The sequence below is a fragment of the Xenopus laevis genome, chromosome 8S (assembly GCF_017654675.1).
Source record: "Xenopus laevis strain J_2021 chromosome 8S, Xenopus_laevis_v10.1, whole genome shotgun sequence".
NCBI classification, from domain to species: domain Eukaryota; kingdom Metazoa; phylum Chordata; class Amphibia; order Anura; family Pipidae; genus Xenopus; species Xenopus laevis.
Genome location: NC_054386.1, coordinates 91,889,255 through 91,904,362, shown reverse-complemented (window position 1 = coordinate 91,904,362; position 15,108 = coordinate 91,889,255). Strand labels below are relative to the sequence as shown.

At 42.2% G+C, this 15,108-nt stretch overlaps 2 non-coding genes and 3 pseudogenes across 2 annotated transcripts; all 5 read left to right on the top strand.

Annotated features, from left to right (window-relative positions):
• The first annotated feature begins 2,168 nt into the window (after positions 1-2,168).
• Positions 2,169-2,360, top strand: LOC121397832. Its single transcript, XR_005963958.1, has one exon. It is a non-coding gene; the product is annotated as a U2 spliceosomal RNA (small nuclear RNA).
• Positions 2,361-2,971: 611 nt separating this feature from the next.
• On the top strand, positions 2,972-3,096 carry LOC121397846 (annotated as a pseudogene).
• Positions 3,097-3,608: 512 nt separating this feature from the next.
• On the top strand, positions 3,609-3,801 carry LOC121397830. Its single transcript, XR_005963956.1, has one exon. It is a non-coding gene; the product is annotated as a U2 spliceosomal RNA (small nuclear RNA).
• Positions 3,802-9,502: 5,701 nt separating this feature from the next.
• On the top strand, positions 9,503-9,677 carry LOC121397842 (annotated as a pseudogene).
• Positions 9,678-10,488: 811 nt separating this feature from the next.
• LOC121397840 lies at positions 10,489-10,660 on the top strand (annotated as a pseudogene).
• Positions 10,661-15,108: the final 4,448 nt, after the last annotated feature.

Genomic DNA, 15,108 nt, shown 5'->3' with positions numbered 1-15,108 from the left:
TTAAGATGGTGGAGTTAGAAGAGGCGATTAAAAGTTTTTCAAAAAATAAGTCACCTGGTTCGGATGGTCTTACGATTGAATTTTATGTAAAGTATTGGGACTTAATTAAATACGATTTGTGTGATATGATCAATGAATGTTTTCTTAGGGGTGAGCTAAATGGGTCACAAAAAAATGGTATTGTCACTTTAATTTTTAAAAAGGAAAGTAGGAGTGATATCAAAAATTATAGGCCAATAACATTACTTAATGTGGATTATAAAATCATGGCAAAGATTTTAACTAACAGACTTAAAAGGGTAATAAGTAGTGTCATTGATGGTGGCCAAGTGTGTGGTGTCCCTAAGAGATCTGTTTGGGAGAATTTAATTTTGATCAGAGATATTTTATGTAATGTATTAGATAGGAAACAAAGGGTAGCTCTTTTATCACTTGATTTTAAAAAAGCTTTTGATAGTGTTGATCATAATTTTATGTTTTTAGTCCTTAACGCTATGAATATGCCAACTGACTTTGTAAATATGATAAAAGTTCTTTATAGAGATGTGAATTCTCAGATTTTGGTAAATGGTTTTTTAACTAAAAATATTAAGATAAGATCAGGGGTTAGGCAAGGATTTCCAATGTCTCCATTATTATTCATATGTATTTTAGAGCCTTTTTTACAAATGATTAGGAGAGATAAAATAGTTAGAGGTATAGTGATTCCTGGTAGCGGAGGTAATAGTGTGAAGACGGTGGCTTATATGGATGACGTAGTAGTTTTTTGTGTAGACTCGGTAACAATAAATAGAGTGGTTCTTTTAGCGGACATCTTTGGTTTAGCATCTGGGTTGTTCTTGAATTTATCAAAAACAGAGTGCTGCACTTTTGGAAATTGGAATATGGATAAGTACTGCAAAGTTAATAATTATACAAAAGATATTAAGATATTAGGTGTAATTTATAATCAAAATTTAAATGGGGAGGTAAATTGGTTAAATACTCTTAACAAAGTAAAGAAAAAAATGTCTTTCTGGGGGCTTCGAAAGCTTACAATGGAGGGTAAGATTTTAATTATAAAAGCTGTGATTTTACCTGTAGTCTTGTATACCTCTATGGTGTTTTTACCCAGTGATCTATATATGAGAAAATTAATGAGAGAGATTTTTGTTTTTGTATGGGGTTCTAGAATGGAGAAAGTAAAAAGAATTATTATGTTTAAAGATAAAGTTAAGGGTGGTAGGGGTGTACCCAATTTAAAAGCTTTTTTATCCTTAAAGTATTTTATCTTAAACATTAAATTATTTGCTGCGGATAACTATGCATCTTTTTTTGTGAGATTTGGATGTGGTTGGATTTTTAGGAGGCATAATTGGTTCGTTTTGGATAAGAGTAAACCTTATGCTTTTAATTCATCCAAATTTTATGTGATTTTAGAAAAAATAGTTAGGCAGTATGCACTTGATAAATATAATATTGAAGCTTTTAGTAATGTGAAAATTCTAATGAAATCTTTAAAAATGGAGGAAGTAACAGAAAGTGTGGAATTTTATACTGAGGAAGTAAGTAAAAATATATGGAATCTAGTAATGAACAAAAATTTAACAAACAGTCAGAAAGATCTATCTTGGCTAATAGTACATCATGCCCTTCCAGTGAAAGAATTTCAATACGCTAGAGGTTTGATTAGGAGATCTGAATGCCCTAGAGATGGATGTGTGGGGATAGAATCAGTTTTGCATTTATTTTGGAATTGTGATTTTGCACAATATGTATGGAGAAAGGTTGGGCCTTTATTGAAGCATCTTACAGGCTTAAAGAAGATTGAATATGAAGTGGTTTTCTATGGGGTTAATATGAATTGTGATGAAGGGAATGAATTAAAATGTTGGAAAATAATAAGTTCTGTAAAGGAGGCATTATGGAAATGCCGAAATTTGTTAATTTTCAAACAAGTGTTTTTTTCTGTAGAGGAATGTTTTTCTTTATTTTTGAGTACCTTATATGTTTATTTTTTAGTGGATAAAAAGAATGATAAATGTAATGCTTATAGAGATTGGAAACCAGAATGTTGGTGTCATTATTAATTTTTGTGTGAAAAAATATAATAAAAAAAAGAAAACTACAATGATGGTATAATTATGGAAAATTATGGAAAAAAATCCTTCTAGACAGAATAAATTGTCTTGGATTTTCCTGAGTAGTTTAAAAAAAAAAAAAAAAAATCTGTTCTTATCAGTTTAATATCTGATACGTCCCCTATCTGGGGACCATATATTAAATGGATTTTTGGAACAGGGAGATGGAAAAAGAGCTTGCTCTGTCCACTCCACGCATCGACCTGGTATTGCAGTACCTCCAGGACCGGTGCACCTCTCTTACTCGGTTTCAAAAAGCAGAACCAAAGGAGGGGAGGGAGAACGAGAAGGACTCCCTTTCCTACAAAAGCAGCAACAAGCAGCCTGCAAAGTTTGGGGCGGACTAGCACCAGCACTCTGTCTCGGCGACTGACTTGTGTGTGGAGCACGGAGGGAGACACCAAGCACAAGTGTGCAGCAGCAGCAGTGTGACAGGCAAGCAGCAGTAGGGCTGAGAGAGAGAGAGACACAGCTGTTTTTGTGCTGCAGCCGGCCCGTTGTCCCGTGTTGCGTTCTTGCAGTCGACCTCGTTGCAGGAACGAGCGGGGGTTGCCAGCAAGAGGCGGGCCTATGCAAATACGGGGTGCCGGGACTGTCGGGAAGGTGCTGAGCCGGTGTTGGCAGGCTGCGGGTCTCAGGGCCGCAGAGGCGGAACTAGGCCCGAACCAGGACCAGAGCCAGAGCGGGCCTGGGGCTGGTAGCTAGTGTGGGCCTGGGGCTGGGAGCGGTGTTTGCGGCGTCGCAGATGGGGCCTTCGTTGTCCTCCTGAGACGGGGAGCACAGTGCCCCTCTCCCCGTGGAGGCGCGCCAAGCCTGGGGGTGGGGCCGTCGGCTCGCGCGCGTTTCGGGTTATCGCTTCTCGGCCTTTTGGCTAAGATCAAGTGTAGTACCTTTGGAACCACTTGGTCCTCTGGCTGGCAAGACCAAAGAGGAGTATCTGTTCTAATGATCCTATCTGAAGAACGGAGAAACCATTGGTCCTCTGGACTAGGCTGAGAAGCAGAAGCTTGATGAAAGCTGGGCCGCTGTGCTCCCATTAGGGTGGCCCCTGACTTACATTTTGAGTCGGGGGAGATGCACATGCACCCATGCTTAATCAAGCTTCACTTCCTTTGCTCTTACCATTCGGTGGGCGGGAAAGTCTTTTTCTTTTTCTGGCTGCCAACCAGAGCCTTGCAAAAGGCAACCAATGGCCTTGCACCGCCCCACTCCAGCACCTTTTTTTGTGTCTGGTTTGAGCACCCTGGATGGGGTCACGGTCTTTTGGCTGGACTCGCAGGCCATGACTCGCCCGGGGGGAAGCTTCGGCAGAACCCAAGGGTAGACGGGACTCCCCCCTAGCTTCGGCGAAGGGGAGTCCAAACCCCCCACCACCCCGCCCTTCGGAGGGCGGGGTGGGTGGGCCCTCCCTAGCTTCGGCGAAGGGGGACCCACCCGTTTGAGCTGTTCGCTGGCGGTAGCTGGGAACAGCTTGGGCAACGGAGCCCATTGCCTTCGGGTAGGACTCGGTAAGGATGATTCAATATCATCTGTTCTTATCAGTTTAATATCTGATACGTCCCCTATCTGGGGACCATATATTAAATGGATTTTTGGAACAGGGAGATGGAAAAAGAGCTTGCTCTGTCCACTCCACGCATCGACCTGGTATTGCAGTACCTCCAGGACCGGTGCACCTCTCTTACTCAGTTTTCAAAAAGCAGAACCAGGGGGAGGGGAGGGAGAACGAGAAGGACTCCCTTTCCTACAAAAGCAGCAACAAGCAGCCTGCAAAGTTTGGGGCGGACTAGCACCAGCACTCTGTCTCGGCGACTGACTTGTGTGTGTGGAGCACGGAGGGAGACACCAAGCACAACTGTGCAGCAGCAGTGTGACAGGCCAGCAGCAGTAGGGCTGGGAGGAAGAGAGGTGGACGGGGAGAGAGAGAGAGAGAGAGAGAGACAGCTGTTTTTGTGCTGCAGCCGGCCCGTTGTCCGTGTTGCGTTCTTGCAGAGTCGACCTCGTTGCAGAACGAGCGGGGGGTTGCCAGCAAGAGGCGGGTCCTATGCAAATAACGGGGTGCCGCGACTGTCGGGAAGGTGCTGAGCCGGTGTTGGGAGGCTGCGGGTCTCAGGGCCGCAGAGGCGGAACTAGGCCCGAACCAGGGCCAGAGCCAGAGCGGGCCTGGGGCTGGGAGCGGTGTTTGCGACGTCGCAGCTGGGGCCTTCGTTGTCCTCTGAGACGGGGAGCAGTGCCCCTCTCCCCGTGGAGGCGCGCCAAGCCTGGGGGTGGGGCCGCCGGCTCGCGCGCGTTTCGGGTTATCGCTTCTCGGCCTTTTGGCGAAGACCAAGTGGAGTGGATCGTCTGCAGTGATGGCGGCTTTAGAAGCGCGCATCAAGAACACAGTCCGTTTCCTGGTAGAGCCAGCGCAACGCACGAAAGTTAATCTGGAATTCTTTGTGGAAAAGGTGTTACATGGACTTTTTGGTGCAGATCAGACAAAAGTGTTCTGTCTACAGGACTTCCAATGGCAGGGGATATACGACGTCACATTCTTTGTTGAAAGTGAGTGCTTACAGTTTTTCGAAAAAGGAAAGAGACTAATGGGTAACCCAGAAATGGAAGGAATTTTAATGGTGCCAAGCTTTCAAATGGAGGAAAAACCCCTTCTGCTACATATGTTTAATCCATTTGCAGACTATACTGAAGTAGTGGCTTTCCTGAAGCGATATTGTTCCTCTGTGAGAGGGGGCACAAGACAATTCAATCGCTTTGACTATTTCAATGGCAAATACAAATTTTGGGTGAGACTGAAGGTGGACCCAGAAGGAATTGGGGGGGTGCAACACCCTCCAGCAAACTTCTCTATAGGTGGAAACAAGGGTTTTCTGTACTACCCAGGACAGCCTGCCTACTGTAGAATATGCCTAAAATTTGGGCACAAAAAAGACGAGTGTGCCAACCAGCCCAGCTGCAGGAACTGTGGGGAGAGTGGACATGAAGTCGGAAGGTGTTCTAATCCCCGCAGGTGTGACATATGTGGTGAGGAAGGCCATATTTGTAAGGACTGCCCAAGTAAAAAAAGACGTTTTTACAGTGAGGTGGCAGCGGAGCGTATGTATGTGCGCTCACCACCACAGGCAGTTGGGAGTGAGGAGAGAGAGTCGGAGGAAGATGTTGGTGCGCAAACTCCCGTTGTAAGTGTGGAGGGAGTTATAGTTGCACAAGTACCCACGGAGGAAGACAAAATGGAGGACACAGGTGAGCAGAGACGCGTGGCAATACAGGAGGGCGGTCCTACAGGTACGTGCGGTCCAGCAGTGTTAGACGCACCTGTACAGGAGTGCGTTCCAGCAAGTCCGGAAGTATCAGCGCAAGTGAGCGATGTCGGCGCGGCTATGATGACGTCATCAGCGGGGCCGCGTATACTGGAGGAGTCAGGATCGGAGATAGAGGCGGAGTCGGCTGGTGGAGCGTCTGGCACCTCTGCGGTGCTGGAGTGGGATATATCATCCGACTCAGAGGAGAATCAGTGTGAAATGGAGACGGTGACAAGCAAGGCAAAGGCGAGTAGAGGGAAAGAGGGTTCCCCCTGCGCAAAAAAAATTAAAGTGACAGCAGTGGCAGAGGGAATCGCTTTGTCTGCTAACCCTTTTGAAGTTCTGATAGGGGGGAATGAGGATGGAAATATTGACTCTTTCCCCACAACAGCAGAGACTGTAGGGGAAACCTCTGGCCAGGACTCTCTGGACTCATCTGAGGGCTCTTGTGTATCTGCTACTGGCTTTCTGATAAGAAAGCTGTAAAAGACTTTGCCTCAGCAGTTGGAATTCCAGGCAAAGTGAAAGGGAGAGGGAGGGGGAGGAGTGGAAAGCACAAATGAGGTTTTGTGGATATGTAATTCCTAATATGTAGTTTTATCATGACCCTGCTAATTTCATCACTAAATGTGAGATGCTTTGGTTCGAAAGTTAGACGTGCAGCAATTCTGGATGAATTAAAGATGTGCAAATCTGATATTTTTTGTTTGCAGGAGTGCGGGTTGAAGATAAGCCCAGCAAGTAACGAGTGGGACTTGGGTCATGCAATTTGGTCACCAGCATTAGAGAATAAAAATGCTGGGATTGGGGTCTTGATAAAAAATGCTCATGTTAAAGTTTTAAAGTTATACTGTTATTGTTCCAGGGAGATTATTATTGGTCAATTTACAGATGTATGGTATAAAATTTCGTCTGTTAAATGTGTATGCTCCTGCAGAAAGGAATGCAAGGACGCAATTACTTGAGGAGTTAAAAATTTTTCTACCTGGGAGGGAACCTACGGTGGTAGTTGGGGATTTCAATTGTATTAGATCAGGAGAAGATAGAGAAGGGAAAGGATCAGGAGGGATTGATAGCTCCAGCGCTATGTTAAATAAGGTGATAACTGAATTTTAAGTTATCAGAGTGCATTTTTAATTTTGGGGGATAAACAGGATAGGGTTTACTTGGGTATCAGAAACAGGGAAAGTGAAGTCAAGGATTGATCTCTGTTTGTTTTCTTCAAATTTCAAAGTTGTGTCTTATAGTACGGCTAGTAATGTATTTTCTGATCACAAGATGGTGCAAACGGAATTTTCCATTAAAAAGGAGGTGTTCTTTGGAAAAGGGTGTGGAAGTTGAATGTGAGTTTGATGGATGATGAGAAGGACGGAGAGTGGAATTTGTCAATAAATATGCTCTATGGAGAAAGCAAAAAGAAATTTTGAGAGCATAGTGGAATGGTGGGAATGGGTGAAGGGGGAGATAAGAAGTTTTTTATAGGTAAAGGAGTGAGAAAAGCTAGGGAAGAGCGAGAGAGGTTTAAATTATTGAATTGCAGATTGCAATTTTTGTAGAAATTGAGAGAATTAGGTAAAGAGGTTTCTGAGGACATAGTGGAGATTAAAGAGAAGATAAGAACAGAAATCATGGAAAGAGGGAGGAAGGTTATGTTCCAGGCAAAAGTAGAAAATACAGAGAAAGGAGAGAAATGTACCAGCTATTTTTTTAAAAAGGCCTTTGGAAATAAGGAGGTTTTCAGGTCAGTTCTAAACAAAGAAGGGGTGGAGGTGGAAAATAAGGAAAATATCTTTAGAGAAGTGGAAGATTTTTATCAAGAGCTGTACTCAGAAAAGCGGAGAGATGTGGATCTGGAGGAGGAGATGGTTGGGAGTTTGGATGGAGTGTTGGATGAAAGTGACAATGAAAGTTTAAATAGAGAGATTTCAGAAGAAGAAATACTAAGTGCAATTAAGAGTTCTAAAAATAATAAAACGCCAGGGTGTGATGGGGTTCCAGTAGAGTTTTTCAAGAAATTTTGGCCAGTTATTAAGGAAGAGATGGTAGATTTGTTTAATGCAATTTTTGTCAAAGGGGAGATGCCGGTGTCAATGAAGGAGGGATTAATAACTTTGCTATTCAAGAAAGGAGATAAAAGAGACATTAAAAATTGGAGACCAATAACACTGCTTAACTGTGATTATAAGTTAATGATGAAGATCATTGCAAATAGGCTGAAGGATGTTATTGACAAAATCATAGGGGAAGAACAGGTTTGTGCAGTGCCAGAGAGAACGATTCATCAAAATTTAATTATTGTGAGAGATATGATTTGGGATAGTCAAGAAAGGGATGCAACATTATTGTTAGTAAGTTTAGATTTTGAGAAGGCATATGATAGAGTTAGTCATGGGTTTTTATTTAAGGTTCTGGAGAAAATGGGAATGGCAGGAAACGTGTTAAATGCTATTAAGGTAGGTTATAAAGATATTTGTAGCAGAGTGCTAATAAATAATGTAGTTGGGGAGAAAATTTTTGTTAAATCAGGAGTGCGACAAGGATGCCCTTTGTCGCCTTTAATGTTCATTTGTGCGGTTGAGCCGTTACTACAGGTAATTAGAAAAGACAAAGTGGTTAGAGGATACATGATACCAGGGAGTAAGGGGAGAAATGTTAAAATTTTGGGGTATATGGACGATATAGTTCTGGTGTGTTCGTCATCAAATGCATTCTATAGGGCGAAATTACACGTGCAAATGTTTTGCATGGCGTCAGCTTTTAAGGTAAATTGGGAGAATAATGCAATGATGAACTTTGGGAAAAAAAGTAGAAGTGAATGAAAGAGAATTAAAGGTGGTGAGGGATGGGATAAAAATTTTAGGGATTTTTTTCACGAGGAATCTTAAGGGAAAAGAGAACTGGGATGAGGTGGGAGGGAAAATAGTAAAGAAACTAAATTTTTGGAGAATGAGGGATTTGTCTTTCAAAGGGAAGGTACTTATTATAAAAGCGGTAGTTTTTCCGTTAATTTTGTATGTCAGTCAAGTGTTTTATCCGAACATGAGAACAATTGGAAAAATTGAAAGACTGCTGTTTGTGTTCTTTTGGGGATCTAAGGTAGAAAAACTAAAAAGAGAAGTGGTGATGAAAAATGTGGTTAAAGGGGGCATGGGGTTCCCAAGGTTGGAAGAATATTTGTTCATTCATTATTACAGATGTGTATAAAGCTAGTAGGAAAAGAATTATTAGCAGCAAATTTAATGGTGTACGTGGGAGGGTATGTGCTACGGAAGAGTGGTTTAATAGAATGGGAAAATAATAGACCATATTGTTTCCAGGTACCACAGTGGTACTTGATAATTCAGGTGAAGGTGGAAAAATTTTCTTTAAGTATGGTAAAAATTGAGGATTGGAAAGAAAAGGGGAAAGTAATGAAGGGCATACAAGAAAGGGATATACAAAGTTCAATAATGGAATTCAATGATGCAGATGCAAAGAAAATATGGAAAAACTGTAGAGATGTGGAACTACAGGGTAAGCAAAGAGATATTGTTTGGTTAAGCCTGCACAATGTTTTACCAACAGGGGCGTTTCAAAAGAAAAGAGATTTGTGTAAATCAGAAATTTGCCCAAGGGAAATGTGTGGTGGGATGGAAAGTACAATGCATGTTATATGGAATTGTGATTTTGCTAGAAGAGTATGGAGGAAATCTGGGAAACTCGTGAAGGAACTAACAGGGTTGGAAGTTGTGTCTTACTTAATAATAGTTTCAGGATTGGCAAATTTGAATAAAATGCAAAGTAGAGTGTTATGGATTATTCTTGCATGTATGAAACAAACTCTGTGGGAATGCAGAAATATCTTGATATTTAAAAGGGAAGAAATCACAGTAAGAAGAGCTGTAAAGCTCATCATGAGTAAATTGTATGTTTATTATTGTATAGATAAAGAGAGGAAAGGAGAATTGGATGCGGAAGGTATTTGGAAGACAAAAAAGTGGAAAGAACTGATTTAGTTTTGGTGAGTGTATACTATGTTGGTGTGAAATGTAACGCCTGATAAGAGGAATATGAAATGAAATGTATGTGAACATGTAAATAATGATGTTTTCAATAAAAAAAAAAAAAAAAAATCTGTTAGTTTAATATCTGATACGTCCCTATCTGGGGACCATATATTAAATGGATTTTTGGAACAGGGAGATGGAAAAAGAGCTTGCTCTGTCCACTCCACGCAATCGACTGGTATTGCAGTACCATCCAGGACGGTGCACCTCTCTTACTCAGTTTCAAAAAGCAGAACCAGGGGAGGGAGTACGAGAAGGACTCCCTTTCCTACAAAAGCAGCAAACAAGCAGCCTGCAAAGTTTGGGGCGGACTAGCACCACACTCTGTCTCGGCGACTGACGTGTGTGGAGCACGGAGGGAGACACCAAGCACAAGTGTGCAGCAGCAGCAGTGTGACAGGCCAGCAGCAGTAGGGCTGAGAGAGAGAGAGAGAGAGCAAAAGGATGTGTTATGGATGTCTGCGCAAAATTGTCTGCCTACTAAAGTTTTTCAAAAGAAACGGGACCTTTGTGCGTCTGAAGTGTGTGCAGTGGATGGATGTGGGGAGGCTGAGACAGTGCATCATTTATTCTGGAGTTGTTTATTTGCTAAAAAAGTGAGAGAAGAGCTGAGACCTTTATTTAAAGAGTTGTGTGGGGTGGAGATTCTAACATGGAAGATTGTTTTATTTGGGTTATGTAATTTGGATAAGTGTAAAGCCAGAGTTCTGTGGCTAGTACTAGCATGTATGAAAGAAACTCTTTGGGATATGAGAAATCTTTTAGTTTTTAAGAAAGAAAATTTCAAGTTCGTGACTGTGTTTAATATGATTATGAGTAAGTTGTATTTATATTATTTGTGGGATGTTCATCATTCTAATATGGAGGATGCAGAAGGAATCTGGAAGTTTAAGAAGTGGAGGTTTCTGTTAAAAAATATTAATGTGTAATATGTATATTTGTTTTGCTTTGTACTTTTTCTTGTATTCATTTTATTGACCACGATGATGTACGTTGAAAACTGTTTTCAGCTAATGTTGTGACAGAGTTTTCTAACCACTGAATGGTTTAAAAAAAAAAAAAATCTGTTCTTATCAGTTTAATATCTGATACGTCCCCATTCTGGGGACCATATATTAAATGGAAAAAGAGCTTGTTCTGTCCACTCCACGCATCGACCTGGTATTGCAGTACCTCCAGGACCGGTGCACCTCAAAAAGCAGAACCAAAGGAGGGGAGGGAGAACGAGAAGGACTGACTCCCTTTCCTACAAAAGCAGCAACAAGCAGCCTGCAAAGTTTGGGGCGGACTAGCACCAGCACTCGGTCTCGGCGACTGACTTGTGTGTGGAGCATGGAGGGAGACCAAGCACAAGTGTGCAAGCAGCAGCAGCGTGACAGGCCAGCAGCAGCAGTAGGGCTGGGAGGGAGAGAGATGGACGGGAAGAAAGAAAGAGCCAGCTGTGTGCTGGCAGCCGGCCCGTTGTCCCGTGTTGCGTTCTTGCAGGAACGAGCTGGTTGCCTGAACGAGCGGGGGCTGCCAGCAAGAGGCGGGCCAATGCAAATGAGGGGTGCCGGGACTGTTGGGAAGGTGCTGAGCGGCTGCGGGTCTCAGGGCCGCAGAGGCGGAACTAGGCCCGAACCAGGGCGGGCCTGGTAGCTAGTGTGGGCCTGGGAGGGGTGTCGGCGGCGTTGCGGCTGGGGCCTTTGTTGTCCTGTGAGACGGGGGGCACAGTGCCCCTCTCCCCGTGGAGGCGCGCCTAGCCTGGGTGTGGGGCCGTCGGCTCGCGTGCGTTTCGGATCATTGCTTCTCGGCCTTTTGGCAAGATCTCATATGGTCTTGCCTTAGGCATTTGCGGACCCCTTTACTTGGCCTTGTGTTCCTTCCTGCGGGTTGGAACCTTGCTGCTATAGGGTATTAGGCAGTTCCTGCAAAATACCAATGGATACCATGGCTCTTTGCCTTCCTCTTTTCTGTGGTTCAGAGGTATGCTGCTATTAGGAGTCAGGCATTATCCCTTGAGAGAAGGCGATCCCCGACGGTGGTGACATGGTTGTGCCTCCAGAAGCATCTAATACAGTTCGGCTTGTACTTTCCAAAAGAGAAGAAGGAAACGTATGTTCTTGGCTGAAGTTATCGAGGAATTGTTGGGGATGAAGCGTGAAAGCATTTTCTGCGTACAAGTGTTCCAGCAACTTGGATTTTACGACATATCTTTCACCAACGCAAGTGAACTATGGACTTGTTATATGCGCAGTCAGGAGAAGGCTGAGCATCCTGCTTTAAAAGACTTGACTTTTGTCGTGAACGAGTTCAGGAACCGGACTCCTGCTGTAGTTCACATGTACAACCCCTTTGTGCGAGATGATGAGGTCAGGGTATTCCTGGGACGATACTGCAATTATGTGTCCCCGGGAGAAAGACGGAGAAATGTGTTTAGCACCTTTAACGGTCAACGGAGATTCTGGGTCGAGTTCCGGAGAGATCCAGAGGGTATTGGTGGGTATGTGCATCCACCACAGACTTTTTCAATTGGGACAAATAAAGGCTACCTGTTTTACCCAGATCAACCAACATTCTGCCGCAATTGTTTCCAGTTTGGACATAAAAAAGAGAACTGTGACAAAGATGTGTGTTGCCGTAATTGTTTTAAGCCAGGTCATAAGACAATGGACTGTGTAATGGCAAGAAAATGCCACCTGTGCAACTCAGTGGAACATTTGGCTAAACAGTGTCCATCGGTCACAACAGATCCTTCAAGGCAGCTATTTATGGCTGTTGTTAAAGACGGAAAAATACCGGAGGCAGTAGAGGATCCATTTCCGCCTCTTCCACCCTCTGAGGAACCAGTGCAGGCTGCCCTTTGGAGGAACTAGTGACAGAGAATGTGCCAGATCTGCTAAGTGGAGAGGGAGATGATTCTGCACAAGAGGTAATTCCCCCTACGGAGATGGAGGTGGAAAAAGCCTCTTTGAAGAGAAAAAACATCGAAACATGCAAGAATGGAGTGAAATTTCAAGCTCTGATGGGGAGGAGGGAGGGGAATCTTCTGTGGTCATAGACTCTGACTCTTCGGCTCCCTCTTCCGCTTTTTTGGACCCAGACCAAGTGGTAAGATTGACTGAGACAATGAACATTGTAAAAGGGGACTCAAAAGAGGACTCTAAGACTAAAAAAACTAAGAAGGGGGAAGGAGGAATGAAAGGAGTGAAAAAGAGTGGAGATGGCCCCCCTTCTGCACCTAGGGCGCGGGCCAGAGGTGGGCCCAAGAAGAGTTGAAAATAACTGAAAATGTTGTTTTGTTTTGGACTTCTTTTTTTCTAAATGCCATTTAAGGTTGGCTCCATGAACGTCAGAAGTATAAAATCTGTTAGTAGAAGAACATCTATATTTAGGATTTTGTCTCTGCTTAATCTTAACATTCTGTGTTTACAGGAGTGTAACATTTCGGAGGAGCCAGGGAGTGGCGAATGGAAGTATGGGCCGGCTATTTGTTCTGTAAGCGGAGAAAGAAATGGGGGGGGGGATTTTGTTTAAAAGTAATGATTTTGTTGTTAAAAAAGTTATTCATATTGTCCTGGGAAGGGCTATTTTAGTTAATTTTTAAGTATATGGGATGTATGTGTAAAATAGTAAATGTGTATGCACCTACAAAGAAAAAAGAGAGAATAGATCTCTTTGAAAAACTTTTGTTGTTTTTTGGGGGAAAAGGAAATTTTATTTTAGTAGGTGACTTCAACTGCATCCTAAAGAGAGAAGATAGAAGTAGTGGTGGGGAGATAGATAAATCTGGAAAATTGTTAAAAGATTTAATTTCCTTATTTAGATTACAGGATGCATATGGTATTAAAGGGGATAAGGATGATCGCTTTACATACTGTAGTGACAGTGGAAATGTATCATCAAGGATTGAATGTGTTTTTTTTCTAGATCCTTTGATATTTTGAACTTCAGCATCAGAAGGCTGCTTTTTTCAGATCATGGTTGTGTAAGTTGTCAAGTAAGTATATGTGGTGAAAGAGAATATGGTAGAGGAAATATGGAAAATGAATGTATCTTTATTGGAAGAGGAGTGTGTGAAGGATGAGTATAAAGTATGGTTTAAAAAGTGGGAGAGAAGGAGAGGGGAATTTGGGGATGTATGTGAATGGTGGGAATGGGTGAAAGGGGAATCAAAGAGATTTTTATTAAAAAAAGTTGTGAGAAAGTAAGGGGTGAATGGGAAATGTATGACAGATGGCAAAAAAGATTGGAATATTTGGGGGAGTTTAAGAAAATAGGAGAAAGTGTTGGGGAAGAAATTGCTGAAGCAAAAGAACAGGTTAAGAGGTGTTTAGTGACACAGGGAAAAAGATAATTGCACAAACAAGAATGACAATAAAAGAGAAGGATGAGAAATGTACCAGTTTCTTTTTTAAGAAAGTATATGGAAAAAGAGTGGAAATGACTGATGTATTTGATTGTGAGGGGTGTGAGGTGTCTGGAAAGGATAAAGTGGTAGATACTGTATGGAGGTTTTATAAAGATCTGTATGTGGAAAAACAGAGAGACTGTAGTCTAGAGAGTGAGTGTCTTGAGGTGATAAATGAAGATTTGCAGTTTGAGGATAAAGAGGGTTTATGTGAGGATTTGATGAAAGATGAAGTGGATGATTGTGTTAATAGTATGAAAAAAGGAAAAGTACCTGGAAGCGATGGCTTGCCAGTTGAATTTTATTGTGAGTTTTGGGGAATTATTGGAAAATATGTTTTTGAAGTGTGTGTGAAAGTGCTAGAGGATGGGAGAATGACAAATAGTATGAGAGAAAGTATAATTGTTTTATTGTATAAAAAGGAGATAGAAAAGATTTAAAAAATTGGAGGCCTATCTCTTTGTTGAATGTTGATTACAAGATTGTGGCGAAAGTAATTGCAAATAGGTTGAGGAATGTTGTAATAAGAATGGTTGGAGAAGAACAAGTTTGTGGCAGTTCCGGGAAGACAGATTAGTGAGAGTTTATTAGTTTTGCGAGATGTTGTGTGGGATGTAAAAGAGCGAAAACAGATGGTAGCGATAATGACAGTGGATTTTGAAAAGGCATATGACAGAGTGGTGCATGAGTTTATGCTAAATGTGTTGCAGAAAATGGGAGTACCTGAATGGATGTTAGGATGGATTAAATGTTTGTATGAGAACATTTTTAGTAGAGTACAAGTGAATGGTTTTTTGACTGCAAAGGTATGGATGAACTCAGGAGTAAGACAGGGTTGTCCTCTGTCGCCAATACTTTTTATATGTGTGATTGAACCATTAATACGAAGTATTATGAGAGATAAAGTTGTACGTGGAGTGGAGGTACCTGGAAGTGGTGGAAGGGAATTAAAAGTTATGGGCTATATGGATGATATTACAGTGATATGTAAGTCGCAAGCACATTTGAGGAGAGTGAAATTATTGATTGAATGTTTTTGTTTGACGAGTGGTTTTAAATTAAATGTTGAGAAAATTAAGTGTAAGGTTTTTGGGGAATGGAAGGAAATTGAAATGTGTGGGTGGCCAGTATGTGAAAAAGGAATTGAAGTTTTGGGAGTGGTGTATAATGATGACATAAGAGGTAGTGAGAGCTGGGAATGTGTGAGTAAAAGGATTAAACAAAAAATGGATTTTTGGGGTTTAAGATCTTTA